We start from the raw sequence: 13,654 nt of genomic DNA, 5'->3' as shown, positions 1-13,654 counted from the left end.
ACACTGTATTAACAACTATTTACATAGCATTTACATTGTATTAGGTATTATATGTAATCTAGAGATGATATAAAGCATACAAGAGGATGTATGTTATATGCCATTTTATATAAGGGACTGAAGCATGCGCGGATTTTGGTATCCATAGGGGTCCCGGAACCACCACCCCCGCCCCCCCAGCACACACACAGATACCGAGGGATGACTGTATGGAGACAATGGCTGAAGCCAAGCTAAGGCCAATGATCTACTAAGTCTCGGCACTTGCTGAGGATCTGAAGATGGCACTTTTCCCTAGCCAACATCACACTGGATGAGCTGCTGAGCTGTGGGTGTTAGGCAAGTCCTCACCACTCACGAACAACTCATACTAAGGAAGTGAGGGTTCAGAAGGGAGTTCTTCTCCAGCATCGCTGTAGGCAGGTGAAGCTAATGAAGGCCTTAAGTGAGAAATAATGTGTAACAGTTTTTGGTTGTAGCTGTACAGGTTGGGCAATAAGGTTAGCACACCACGAAGGTGGCTAGCTCAGCTCCCAGCCCCCCACATCCCAGAACCAGCCCACAGCTGGAACTCCCCAGCAGCAGCCGCCTTTGAGAGCTGTGCACCCACACGGCACCCCTCCTCAGACTTTGCCGCAGACCTGTGGCCCCTCAGACACATTCCAAGGGGCCAGTATCAAGGGGCTTGTTTGGGAATTAGATTTTTCTGAGGATGAATTTTTTCAGTAATTCTATCTTAATATAAAACATGCTAAAATAAAGCACTGTGGCCAGTGATGAGGCCAGGACCCTAGCTATTGAGTTGGGCCCTCAATAAATCTCCCTTCCTTCCTTCCCTCCTTCCTTCCCTCCCTCCCTCCCTCCCTCCCTCCCTCCCTCCCTCCCTTCCTTCCTTCCTTCCTTCCTTCCTTCCTTCCTTCCTTCCTTCCTCCCTCCCTCCCTTCCTTCTCTCCCTCCCTCCCTCCCTCCTTCCCTCCCTCCTTATTTATTTATTTATTTATCGTGCCACGTGGTTTGCAGGATCTTAGTCCCAACCAGGGACTGAACCCGCGCCCTCCGTGTTGAAAGCACGGAGTCCTAACCACTGGACCACCAGGGAATTCCCCAATCTTTTTTTTTTTTTTTTAATTTATTTATTTTTATTTTTGGCTGCGTTGGGTCTTTGTTGCTGCGCATGGGCTTTCTCTAGTTGTAGTGAGCGGGGGCTACTCTTCGTTGCAGCACATGGGCTTCTCATTGCGGTGGCTTCTCTTGTTGCGGAGCACGGGCTCTAAGCGCACGGGCTTCAGCAGTTGTGGCACGCGGGCTCAGTAGTTGTGGCTCGTGGGCTCTAGAGCACAGGCTCAGTAGTTGTAGCACACGGGCTTAGCTGCTCCGCGGCATGTGGGATCTTCCCAGACCAGGGCTCTGGGATCTTCCCAGACCAGGGCTCGAACCCGTGTCTCCTGCATTGGTAGGCAGATTCTGAACCACTGCGCCACCATGGAAGTCCCCCAATTTATTTTTAAAACAGATTGTGACATTAGCTGTGTTTCCTGCTACCTCTCTGGCCATTTCTCTGCTAGTTTCTCCTGATAATGACTGTGGTAACCATTGCTCCTGGCTCATGACTGATGATCCTATTCGGTCTCATGGCTTTAAATACTATCTATTCTCTGACGACTCCCAAAGTTATCAGCCAGGTCCTCTTCCTTGAGCTCCAGGCTAGTATAAACAACCGCCTATCTGATGTACATTTCGACTTGGTGTCCAGAACTAAACTCCTGATGTTTCTCCCCACCAAACTCTCTCTTCCCACAATGGCTTCATCTCAGGAACTGGTAACACAAATTTTCTAACTGTTCAAATCAAAACCTTGGAGTAGTCCTTGATCCTTCTTCTTCTCTCACACTTCTCACCTGATCCATAAAAAAAAGTTTTGCTGGCTCTCTACCTTCAAAACACATCCTGTATCCAAGCACTTCCTACTACTCTATTGCCACCACCTTAGTTCAAGTCACTATCACCTCTCCCCTGTGCTACTAGACAGCGCACCTGGTCTCCCAGATTCTACCCTGCCCCTTCCCATGCTGCACCCCCAATCTATTGTTAACACAGCGCTGAGAGTGACGCAATTAAAATGTAAGTCAGATCAAGCCACTCCCCTGCCCGAAGGCGCCACAAGCTCCCCATCTCTCTTAGAATAAAAGCCGAGGTTCTTCCTCTGACCTACAAAAGGCCCTGCATGATCTGTCTGCACCCTATCCTCTTTCTGACCTTATACCCAATTTCTCTTCCCCTTGCTCACTCTGCTCCAGCCACAGTGGTTCACTGCTGTATGTATCTCAAACATACCAGGTATGTCTCTGTCTCAGGGCCTTTGTGCTGGCAGTTCCCTCTACTGTACAGATGATATCAATTTGGCTTACTCACTCCCTCACTTCCTTCAGGTCTCTACTCAAAAGCTGTCTTATCAGAACCAGGTTTATCTTTCCATTGTTGGTCTCATCCTACCACCCCTGCTAGAACGCATGCTCCTTGAGGAAAGGGAATTTTTTGTCTGTTTTGTTCACTGCTATACCCCCAAGTTCCTAGAACAAGGCCTGATATGTAGTGGGTGCTCAGTAAATATTTGCTGAAAAAAATGAAAGATTTCAGACCTTGCTCCTGCATAGTTGATCAATAAACCAAGACGTATATACTGAACTCATCAAAACTGTAAATAATTCTGTATGATCTTGGGATATGTTCACAAATGTAATAAAGAGAGTACTTACGTTGTTAATTAAATAGTTTGGGGCAGAATCTGGTTTAATGGTTTAGGAAAGAAAGCATCATATAACAGAATAGCTCTGTCTGCCAATTGGGATTAGGAAAATGAGCTGATGCTCTCAGTCTTAAGCTACAACTTGACCAGTCAAGAGGGGCCCTCACCCAGAACTGTCTCTCCAACTACCACCACTCCTCTACATGACATGACTCAAGCTTATCAGTTAGCTCAGACCCCTTGTAGTCAAGTTTCCTCTCTCTAACAGAGAAGCACACTGTAAATCAAGCCTTGGGACTTCCCCGGTGGCGCAGTGGTTAAGAATCCGCCTGCCAATGCAGGGGACACAGGTTTGAGCCCTGGTCCGGGAAGATCCCACATGCTGTGGAGCAACTAAGTCCGTGAGCCACAACTACTGAACCTGCGCTCTAGAGCCCGTGAGCCACAACTACTGAAGCCCACGCGCCTAGAGCCCATGCTCCGAAACAAGAGAAGCCACCGCAAAGAGAAGCCCACGCACCGCAATGAAGAGTAGCCCCCACTTGCCGCAACTAGAGAAAGCCCGCGCGCAGCAACGAAGACCCAACACAGCCATAAATAAATACATAAATAAGTAAGTAAGTAAATAAATAAATAATCAATCAAGGCTTGCAGGACCACAGTGACCCAGCACTTAGGGGCTACGTTCAGTCAAATGCCAACAGACAATCGTGAAGGGAAAGTAAGTGATAGTGGACTCAAACAAGTGATAGTGATTCAAACCTAACCAGTTCCTAAGGAACCACTCTGGCTGCAGTGAAGCCTTCCTGCCCCCACAGCCAGTCCATCCCTACAACCCATCAATTGGACATCTTAAGGCCCCTTGAATTCATCCACTGCTCTGGTTCCCTGAACAGACATCCAGCAGGTCTCCTGGACCTGACCACTTCCTTCCCCAGCCTCTAGGTGACCCTAAGATAAAGCCCAAATTCCTTCATGGGCTCTCCCCAGTGTGGGTTGGGCCTTTCCCCATCTCTCCACCTTAGCATTTTCCCCTTTACACTGCACTCAGCATGCTAGCAGCTACCAAATCTAACTCTTTCAGTCCTGCTCTGAGATTCTGGTCAAACTGTTTGCTCTGCCTGAAACAATCTTTTCTTTTTCTTATTTCCTCAGGATAACTCCTCAGATCTGTTAGGTCTCCAGTTAAACATCACTTCTTCAGAGAAGCTGTGCCTGAGCTTTGGCTTTCACAGTGCCCGTCACACTTCATTGGGATCTGTCATGATGTCAAGAGGTTGCCTGTCTCACACTTTGCTGTCACCAGGACAGAGCAGTGTCTGAAGCTGAGTAGGTGCTGCTAAGCAATGATTGAGGAATGAGCATACAAATGAATAAGTACTAGAACAGATGAATCAAGAAGTCAGGTCAAAACAAAGCCTTTGTGGTAGCTGCACCGACTAGAAGGCAACAGTTTTTCCTGCTCAAGTTCTTCTTTTCTTTCCTATTTTTTTTTTTTTTAAGATTTAATTTTATTTATTTGTGGCTGCGTTGGGTCTTTGTTGCTGCGCGCCAGCTCTCTCTAGTTGTGGTGAGCGGGGGCTACTCTTCATTGCGGTGCACAGGCTTCTCCTTGCGGTGGCTTCTCTTGTTGAGGAGCACGGGCTCTAGAAGCGCTGGCCTCAGTAGTTGCGGCACACGGGCTCAGTGGTTGTGGCATGCGGGCTTAGCTGCTCTATGGCATGTGGAACCTTCCCAGACCAAGGATTGAACCCGTGTCCCCTGCATTGGCAGGCGAATTCTTATCCACTGTGCCACCAGGGAAGTCTCTCCTTCCTATTTTAAATAAAATATGTTCTAAAATCTTGAAGAATATAAGCTTCTTTGTGGTTTTTTTTTTGGCCACGCCACAGGGCTTGCGGGACCTTAGTTCCCTGACCAGGGATTGAACCCAAGCCCCGGCCGTGAAAGTGCCGAGTCCTAACCACTGGACCACCAGCGAATTTCCTGAATATAAGCTTCTCTGAATGATGCTCCAGAACTGATACGTGGAACATTACCATAGGAGGGGGGTGCCATGACGTAACATCCAGTTGCAAAGGGATCTATAACATAAGAGCATAATTCTTGAGCATGGTAAAGGAGATAAAATTAAAATGTAAAGGTCAATTTTAAGCTCAATCCTCATTTCGCAAAACCCAGGAAACTGGTGGGGAAATAAGTAGCCTTCCATGTGGCCTTCAACATCAGTCATGTACCAAGAACTAATTTGGAAGGTATGTCTAACTGTCCCCCAGCCCTCCTTTTGGCCTCCCAACACCTGGAATTGAGCCACTGTGGTAGACAGGCTGTCACTGCGTGGATAGCAGAGCTGGACCCAAGAGGGAAGACAACCACACCTCATCACCCGAGCCTGAGCAGAAACCAGGGGAAGTATGCAGCTTGAGTTCTGAACTGCATGTTCATAGCAGAGGGACTACCTGCAGTTCAGTTAGAGCTCCCCATGAACCAGCTTGTACTTATAGTCTGAAAGGGTAGCACTGCTTTCTGCAGGACTGCTTTCAGATAAATGTGAAAGTGTTTCTTTACCTACATGTATGTTTCCATTGAAAAATAAAAGCCAAACAAAACAAACAGGTATTGAGTTTTACACATGAGTTATGACAAATACTTTGGTCCCTGGGTTTCAACGATCCAAAGGCTCTGTGGGAAGGTTTAGCTTTTCTATGATTTGTTTGTTTATTTTAAGTGTCTTACACTGACTCAATGACATAGAGATCGCTGCCTTCTCACTGACAGCAAAAACACAAACAGGACCAAGGAAAGAAATGCTATTCCCCCATTTCTACAAGCTGACATGGAGGTAAACCGTTAGGCAGCCAGAAGAGAGCAGGAGAGCACACCCAGCCCGAGCCAAAGATGCCAGTTCCCCATCTCTGCACTCCCCTCCACACAGTGTCCTAGGAGGGACACTAATGAAAGGCCTAATGACCTGTCTAATGAGGTGTAACTACCCAATGTACAAAAGGGTCAGCTAAATTGGGTCATAAAGGAGAAGTAAATTTAACACCCACAGAGGTATCTGGATAATTATTAGATCTGAAAGTTAGTTTCAGCTGATGATTACAGTAAGAAAAAGTACTTATCTACTAGCTGTATTAATTCTTTATTGCTTTTGAAAGTCTGGCAATAACAAGAAGATTATTTTTTCAAAGATTGCCTTAACAATGAGTTCTAGACTGACATCATCCTGAAAATTCCATCCTCAGCCCTACTCTCTCACAGAGCAATTTTATCTAATCCTTCAACTTCACTCAGACCTCCATGAAAACGTTCTTAACTGGCTCTATACTTCTAAGTGTCTACTGGAAATCCCACCTGAGAGACCCACCAGCTTCTCCCAACCCAAAATCATCTTTCCTCTCCTTCTCCTGTGCTCCCTCACCCCACTTAATGGTACAATATCCAGTCACCAGAGTTCTTTCCTCATTCGTTCCCTAATATTTGTAAGGGCAACAATGAGTCAGGCATTATGCCAGAAGGTGGGGCACAGAGCAGTGATCCAGACAGGTCAGGTTCCTGGAGCTTAGTTTCCACTTCTTGCTACACCCACCGTTGAATACCAAGGAATAATTTGACAGAGGAACACAATGAGTGGCAGGCATGTGACAAAGACTCTGCCTTTGCTGAGGTAAAGCACACTTGGCTGTGATGCATGTGAAGTAGCCAACCCTAGAGTGAGGTGTATTACATACTTTGGTTTCACCTGTAATCCCAAGAAGAGGATGAGTTTTTAATTATAATAATAAAACATTTTTCAAAGTGCAAACCTAATTTACTAAGGTTTTCTTTGTGTTTTCCACCTTCTATATGGATACAAGCATCCTGTTGCTGTGAAAATGGCTATTTCTATGGCAGCGAGAGACACTTTAGAGAATTACCTATCTGCCTTCCTTCAGATTTTGGGTGTAGGACGTTCTTAGGGCACCCCAGAACACGACAACCCTGACTGGTGTTCTCTAACTCTGTTATATGGCCTCTGGTCACCAGGAAGGTTGAGTAGTTCTCCAGTGACTGGACATGCCTGGTGTCCTTCACAAACATCTCCACTTGTATGCGGAAAACTGCTTACCAACTAGGCCATGATCATGTTCAGCTGTGTTAAACCTGAGATGTAAAATAATCTAATCTCAGGACAGTCTTTGCCATACCACCCCCTTTTTCCTGTTTTCCTTTTGGTTAATGTGTAATGAAGGAGGCCGGTTGCAAAATACAGGATGTATATGGGATATGACCACCTGAAAATAGCCATTCATTTTAGTATTTTAGAATTTTCTGAGTATTGTTTAAATGACGCTCAATGTCTTACCTCACTATTGAGACTCTAAGCTCTTTCAGGACCAAGACTGTATTAAGGAGATAACAGGTCCCTGAAACTTAACACTTCAAGGTATTTGGTAACACTTCTATAATAATTTGGAAATTACTTGAAGGCATTTAAATGTTCTTTGGACAACAATCTTAGCATATCAGGAATATTAAGCAGTGAAGGAAGGAGAAAGAAAGACAATAATTTTAAAAGAATAACCACTGTGATCAGGAGCAAGCCTTCCGCTGCGGGAACCAAAACAGCCGTTTAAGCACAATGATTTAGTTTCGAAAATAAGATCAGATAAGAAATACTATGTTCAATCATTTCCCCCATTGCTTCAAAAAGCAAGCTATGTCCCCTTAGCACCTGGCACAGGAATATGAGTGCAAAAGGCTGAAAAGTACCAGGAAGTACAGCTGATCTCTCTACCATCCCCCATTTCCCTGACAATGAGAGGATGCCTGGATGACAAATGCACATCTCACAGGCCCCCAGAGCCACCCCCAGAGAGGCCCCTCTGAGAGGATAACCATTTCCCAGCAGGAACCACCACCGAGCTGCAGAAACCATTAACCACGTACACCCTAAAATGGGCTTTGAGATGCTGTAACACAAAACCATCCATCAACAAGCACCAAAAGAGACCCTAAGGGTCAAAACTATTCATCAAAGAGCACCAAAAGAAATAGCAGTCTTAGAAAGCAGCATAAGATCTGTACAGTCACCTTTCAAATACATGCATGTAAATTCATTATCCTAGGTAACTGCACTACTGTTTGGTTCATGACACCTGAGTTAGGAAACATCAGTGTTGCCCCGTCCCTGCCACTGTTCTCCCTCCACCACTTTTAATACAGTCAGAGAGCAAGAAGGGGTGAAGGCTCGCAGAGAGAAAACAAGTTCAGTATCATTCTTTACACAAGCAAGAAACTTTCAGGAGGGGTTTGTTGGTTTGTTTGTTTTAATATTTACTCATTATAATAAAGATTTTGAGGTTGTAAAGTGATATGGTAAATCTCAAAGCCAAGTAGAAGCGTTTCCAGTTGTATTTTGGGATTATCTATTCTCATGAGAAATTGAGAGCTGACAGTTTGAGAGGAGCAGAGTTATCCCAGGCCAGAAAAGAAGACTGCGCTCAGTACTTAGTTCCCATTCCTCAAAGCTTTCGTTCCTAATCTTTCATAGTAGAAGACAGATAGGAACCGTTACAGAAGCAGCTTCTGGGAATGGCTCTGAGAGGTGGTGGGGAGACTGAGGTATCCCCACAGCAATTCCTGGCAATCCTGGGTCCCAAAGAGTGTGGCATTTTGTCACTGGCAACCTTGAAAACTGACAGTACCTAGAACAAAGGCACTACTTGCAATTCCCCTTCTAAGAGCAGGAACTAAAGAACACGTGTTAAGGGTAGGGTTTGAGTGTATTTAAGTAATGCAGGAACATTCACCTCTTCCTTCTTAATGTTTAATCCTATTTTCTAAGTGTTCATTCCCATCATCATGAAAAAGAAATATTTACTCCATTTCTCATTTCCTTTGTCTGGGTTTAAAGACATGGTACTTTAATGAGCTCATTCCTGACCTAATGGCTAATTCATAAGTGAACATTAGTGTGCTGGGAAGTCTTACTGTTTTCATGTTTTTCTCAGTATCTTTTATCATTCTGATTTTCACGAGCCCAAACTTATTTCAACTATCTTTCATTCCCCACTCTTAAAAACACCTGACATCTAAATTTTCAAGTAATTTGGACTTTTAGGCTGTCCTGAAGTTTACTAATACAAAGCTGCTTTTATTTGTATATAAGAAAAATAATGTCCTATTACTATACTGTAAACGAATTCTCAAATACAGCAAAATAACCAATTTTTTTCTAGACACTGTCCAATTCTAATAGTGGATTTATCCTAGAATTGGACCTCCTATTATAAAAACACACAAGTGACTTGTTAGGCATCAGAAGGGCTCTTCTGCTTCTAAGTGAGTGGTCGCTGATTCCTGTGTTTTCCGAACACCAACTCTGTATCACAACTTCCTACATGAGATTACACTGTGTCCCCATTTTATTTCTCCTCTTATTGTATAACTAGAAAAGCAGTTCAGTGAAAGTAAATCCTGCTAGCATTACTGATTTATCTGGTAAGTTGGCCTGTTAAATACTGTTGATTACTTTACTACAGGCCAGGTTTGATAACTGCCCTCAGCTGTCCCAGAAAATGGAATGGATGTTAAGTAATTATTTGTCAAAGGTTTCACTGCCATAGCAATGAAGAAACACTTTGAGAGTGTGCACATCTTTCTCCTCTGAAAACAAGTGTCCTTCTGATTAGAGGGGCTAAAATAATGCACACAAATCCATGGGGCACACTCACCACATTTAAGCATTATCTCCTCCAAATGCTCATTCAAGGAAGTATTTGCACTGACATTCAAAGCACCCTCCCACCCCCTATCCAGTGCCACAGATGGTAATTGCTCCCTTCCATCTACTTTGATTTTGGCCTACTTGTCTGTCTTCTATCTGGGCCAATGCTAAAGTAATGAGGGTTTCTACACAGAATACAATAATTTTCATAAAGCTTTTCTGACAGGATTTGGTTAACAGTGTCAACGTTCCCCCACAGATTACGTATCCTTCTGATAATACCCCATTATCTCTTGAGGTATTTATACAAATATTTCCAGAGATGGAAGAAAAGTCAATAAAATGCAAAGCCGCAAAAACCATAGTTATGGACAAAGGAAGAACAAAGCTTTCTTCCTTAAACTAATTTGACCTATTAACATTATCATACTTTCAATGCATCTTCTCTTATCACTCTGAGGGGTAAAAAAAAAAAAAAAAAAAAAACAACCCTGCGGCAAAGTCAAATACACAGTGAAAATTAGTTTTATCAAGCTAGCAACAAACTGACTTGATGATTAGAATCAGGGACCATCTTTTAAAAATCACACACTTCTTTTCCCCATATTACAAACACTTATGTCTTTTGGGGTAGTACTTTTTTTTTCATTGCTAATCCTACTACTAATGGGTTCTAGTATTACTATAGAAATCACATATTTGAATTTTCCCAACAAATAAAAATAACAGATCCGATCCAGACCAATCATTCCATAGGAAAGGTATAGAACAACCAGGTGGTAAGAGAAAGTCCCTCACAATAGAATCTTTAGCTGTAAAATGGTGGGGGTCAGGTGGGTGTCTACCAATAGAACTGTCTGCTGAAAATTTTCAGCTCTTGGTACAGATAAATTCTCTAAACTCCTAGTCCAAAAGCAGTAACTTTTTCACATTTTCTGTAAAATGGATGGCCTTAAAACTCTTGTTCCCTGGTGTAGCTTTTCAGAAGGAAATGAGTTTCCTTATCAAGAATGTATCTAGGGGCTTCCCTGGTGGCGCAGTGGTTGAGAACCCGCCTGCCAATGCAGGTGACATGGGTTAGATCCCTGGTCCGGTAAGATCCCACATGCCGCCGAGCAACTAAGCCCGTGCGCCACAACTACTGAGCCTGAGCTCTAGAGCCCACGAGCCACAACTACTGAGCCCGCGTGCCACAACTACTGAAGCCTGTGCACCGTGCTCCGCAACAAGAGAAGCCACCGCAATGAGAAGCCCGCCTACCACAACGAAGAGGAGCCCCTGCTCTCTGCAACTAGAGAAAGCCCGCGCCCAGCTATGAAGACCCAACGGCAGCCAAAAATAAGTAAATAAGAATGTATCTAGATTCCCTGACTACCATCTTCTCCATATCTCTCCACATCACAATAATGCATTAAGTGTCTTTTCTAATTTAAACAGTTGTTCCGTTCAACTGAAGGTCACAGACTCAGGGGTCTTCCTTCTGAGACCTTTGTGCCCCATAGCTTACAAAGGTCCTCTGCGCCCTGTGTGACCAGTTTCTGGATACTAAAAGCCACCTACTTCCTTCCTCGTGTGTCTTGCCCTCAGCATGACACTGTGGGAACAATGAACATAAATAAGGTTTATAACCTTCCTTGGTGTCTATCCAAGGCAGCTTTAAACTTTTCTACTCCTGTCTTGTTCTTTAGATGCTGCTGTAAACTCTTCACACCACCATTCACAAGTCCTGATCTCCCGGCCCCCTCTTCCTCCCTCACCATTCATCTGATAATGCCTTGAGAATACTTCACCTCACCTTTTGTCTTCGCAAGTCCATCTGTTTCCTTCTTGAGCTTCAAAGGTAGGTCAGGCCCAGGGAGATCTGGCCAGTGGACACTCCGGGACTGGCAGAGCCACCGCACCTTCTGGAGTGTCCCTTCTCCCACCTGCCACCTGAACGCTCTTTTCTTAAAGATTTATCCCCCCAAAGTACCATCTCACTCTGAAGGACGATGGACCAGCTACCCCACAAGCCCTTTGTCTGAGGTTCCCATACCTCACATTCTTATCCACAAAGCGTCGGTCCTCACACAGGTAGGGGGTTCTGCTCGGCACAGGGCGGGGGAGCCTAGGTTTTCGCGTCCAGTAAAGGGATGGGTTATGGCCGAGGTCCTTCCAGGAGCCAAAATTCTAAAATTCTACGACCAAACTTGCAGGTCCTATTTCTGAGGCGGGAGGACGAACTCTGGGGAGACCCCCGAACTCCGAGCCCGCGCTGGCTGTTAGAACGGCCCCCTCCAGCCCCAGCTCTGCATATCCCCGCCTCCGACCTCGGGCGCCGGGCCGCGGAGGAGGCCCGGCAGGCGCCCGCTCGCCGCCGCGCCATGCCCTTCTTCATCCTCACCCGCCGTCGCCGGCCGCCTCTCACCTGGCAAGCTGGCATGCCCCGCCCTGCGCCGCACCGGAGACCAAGGGTCTGGACGGGTCTCGGCGGCCACCAGCCCTCCTTGAGGGAGGCTGGCGGGGTCGCACGGGCCCCGGAATCTAGCGCGCCGCCACCGGGAACGCGCCGCCTGGTTTCTAAGGAACCGGGGTCTGGAAAGGGAGGGGCGGGACGGCGGGAGGTCTGCGCATGCTCCCTGACGGGGGTGGACCAGCGCAGGGAGGGGCCGTGGCCGAGAGCTGCGCATGCTCGCTGGTTGGGGGCGGAGGTTAAGCAGTCTGGCTGGAAGCCCTGGTCATTCGTTTCCGGCGGTGGAGGCAGCAGGCGGAGAGGTTTCCCAGCCTAGGCTTCTTTCCGGTCCGTTGCCCAGCAGCAAGAGCGAGGAGGTTCTGAGTAGTGTGGTGGGCGTTGGTTGTCCCAGATAAAAGGAAGGTCTGCTGCTGGATAACGATGTATCTCTGCAGAACGACAGTTCTCTCGAATTCGCCGGACTTCGCGGCTTTCTGACTCCTAATGACTCGCTTTTTCTTGCCTGTCTGGGGTCCTCTTCTGGATGTTCTTTGGTTGTTCCTTACATGTCAGTGCTTTTCAAGACTGTGACCTCAGTCCTCCTGATCTCTTTACTGGAACCTATTTCCCCCCAAATAAATACCACTTTGTAACGGGACTACCCTTTGTCTCACCAAACTGTCCGCTAGAGCAGCGAAATAAACCTGTAAGCCTTAGTGTAAAACAGGCTATGTTGGAAATGTGTCTGGAGGGAAATGAATTTACTGTGGCTTTACTTATAGAACCAGGACATTTGTGCTTAATCTAATACTCCACTCTTCCCTGTACACTAGTTTTTCCCTGAGAGTCCTGTAAAATGCCCCTGAGGGAAGCATTCTGTAGTAATTAAGTTTGGAAAATGCTGGGTTAAGCTACACATCTTAACACAGGATTTTTAGAGCTTTCAATTAGTGGGTGATGTTCACTGTGAGCATCCATGACAGCTTTCATTATTTACTGGGTCACAGAACCCTTTTCCAGTTCCAGGAAACATGTCTCTCTGAGATAGATCTATATGCTCTCCAGCAAACCTCCTCACTCCAGTGACTTTTAGCCACCACCCATTCCCTTCTGTTCCTTGTATTATCTTGTGGATAATATATCCCTATATTATCCATCCTTTCACCCCAACAAAAAGCCTGCAGTTGCCTTGTCTCTTGCTACCCCGATCTCCCTCACATCCGGTCACTCATCCTGTGGTGCTAACATCCCCTAAATATTTCTCAAACCTGCCTTCTTGTGTTTGGCCTTGTCCTTCTAGATGGTTTCTTTGCTTCTAGTCTTGTCTCCAGGTGGACAGCAGCATAATCTATTTTATGCCTCCTCTGCATAAAACCCTGGTGCCTTGGGAGCAGAGGAGGCAGCTTGAGGCAGGAGCAGGCCAGTCACACTAGGGGGCATCCTCATGGAGGCAGGGTGGTCATATGTACTGTGTCCCTAGGTGCCAAGCCCTGCCCTATGCATGCTGTAATCCTCTGTCACCATAGGGAAGCAGGACTAACATGTTAAGAATGGGGAAAATGAAGCTGAGAAAGGTTAATTTTCTGGGGTCACCCAAACTGGGATTTTGAGCATGAGCTCTTTTTCCTCAGACTGAAAGGAAGCTAACCTTAATACCCCTCAGAAGAGTTCTGACCAGTGTTTGGAGCGAGCGTATTTAGAATGCATTAAAATCTTACTTTGAGGAGAAGAAGTCCTATGGCCCACCTTTTTGTATTTGCTACTT

At 45.8% G+C, this 13,654-nt stretch overlaps 1 protein-coding gene across 7 annotated transcripts in view; it reads right to left on the bottom strand.

The window, feature by feature from the left end:
• GFOD2 (Gfo/Idh/MocA-like oxidoreductase domain containing 2) overlaps positions 1–12,058 on the bottom strand; it is a 38,075-nt gene extending 26,017 nt beyond the window's left edge. For 3 of the 7 annotated variants that reach the window (XM_082367226.1, XM_082367227.1, XM_082367228.1), the window contains exon 1: positions 11,866–12,055. The gene's annotated coding sequence lies outside the window, so the exon portion shown is untranslated. The other 4 variants (XM_082367230.1, XM_082367229.1, XM_082367232.1 and 1 more) reach the window with 4 other exon arrangements.
• Between the last annotated feature and the right edge of the window lie 1,596 nt (positions 12,059–13,654).

This window comes from Balaenoptera borealis (genome assembly GCF_965194805.1).
Source record: "Balaenoptera borealis genome assembly, chromosome: 19".
In the NCBI taxonomy this organism is placed as follows: Eukaryota; Metazoa; Chordata; class Mammalia; order Artiodactyla; family Balaenopteridae; genus Balaenoptera; species Balaenoptera borealis.
Note: the sequence above shows the minus strand (reverse complement) of the source record. Positions and strands in the feature narration are given on the sequence as shown.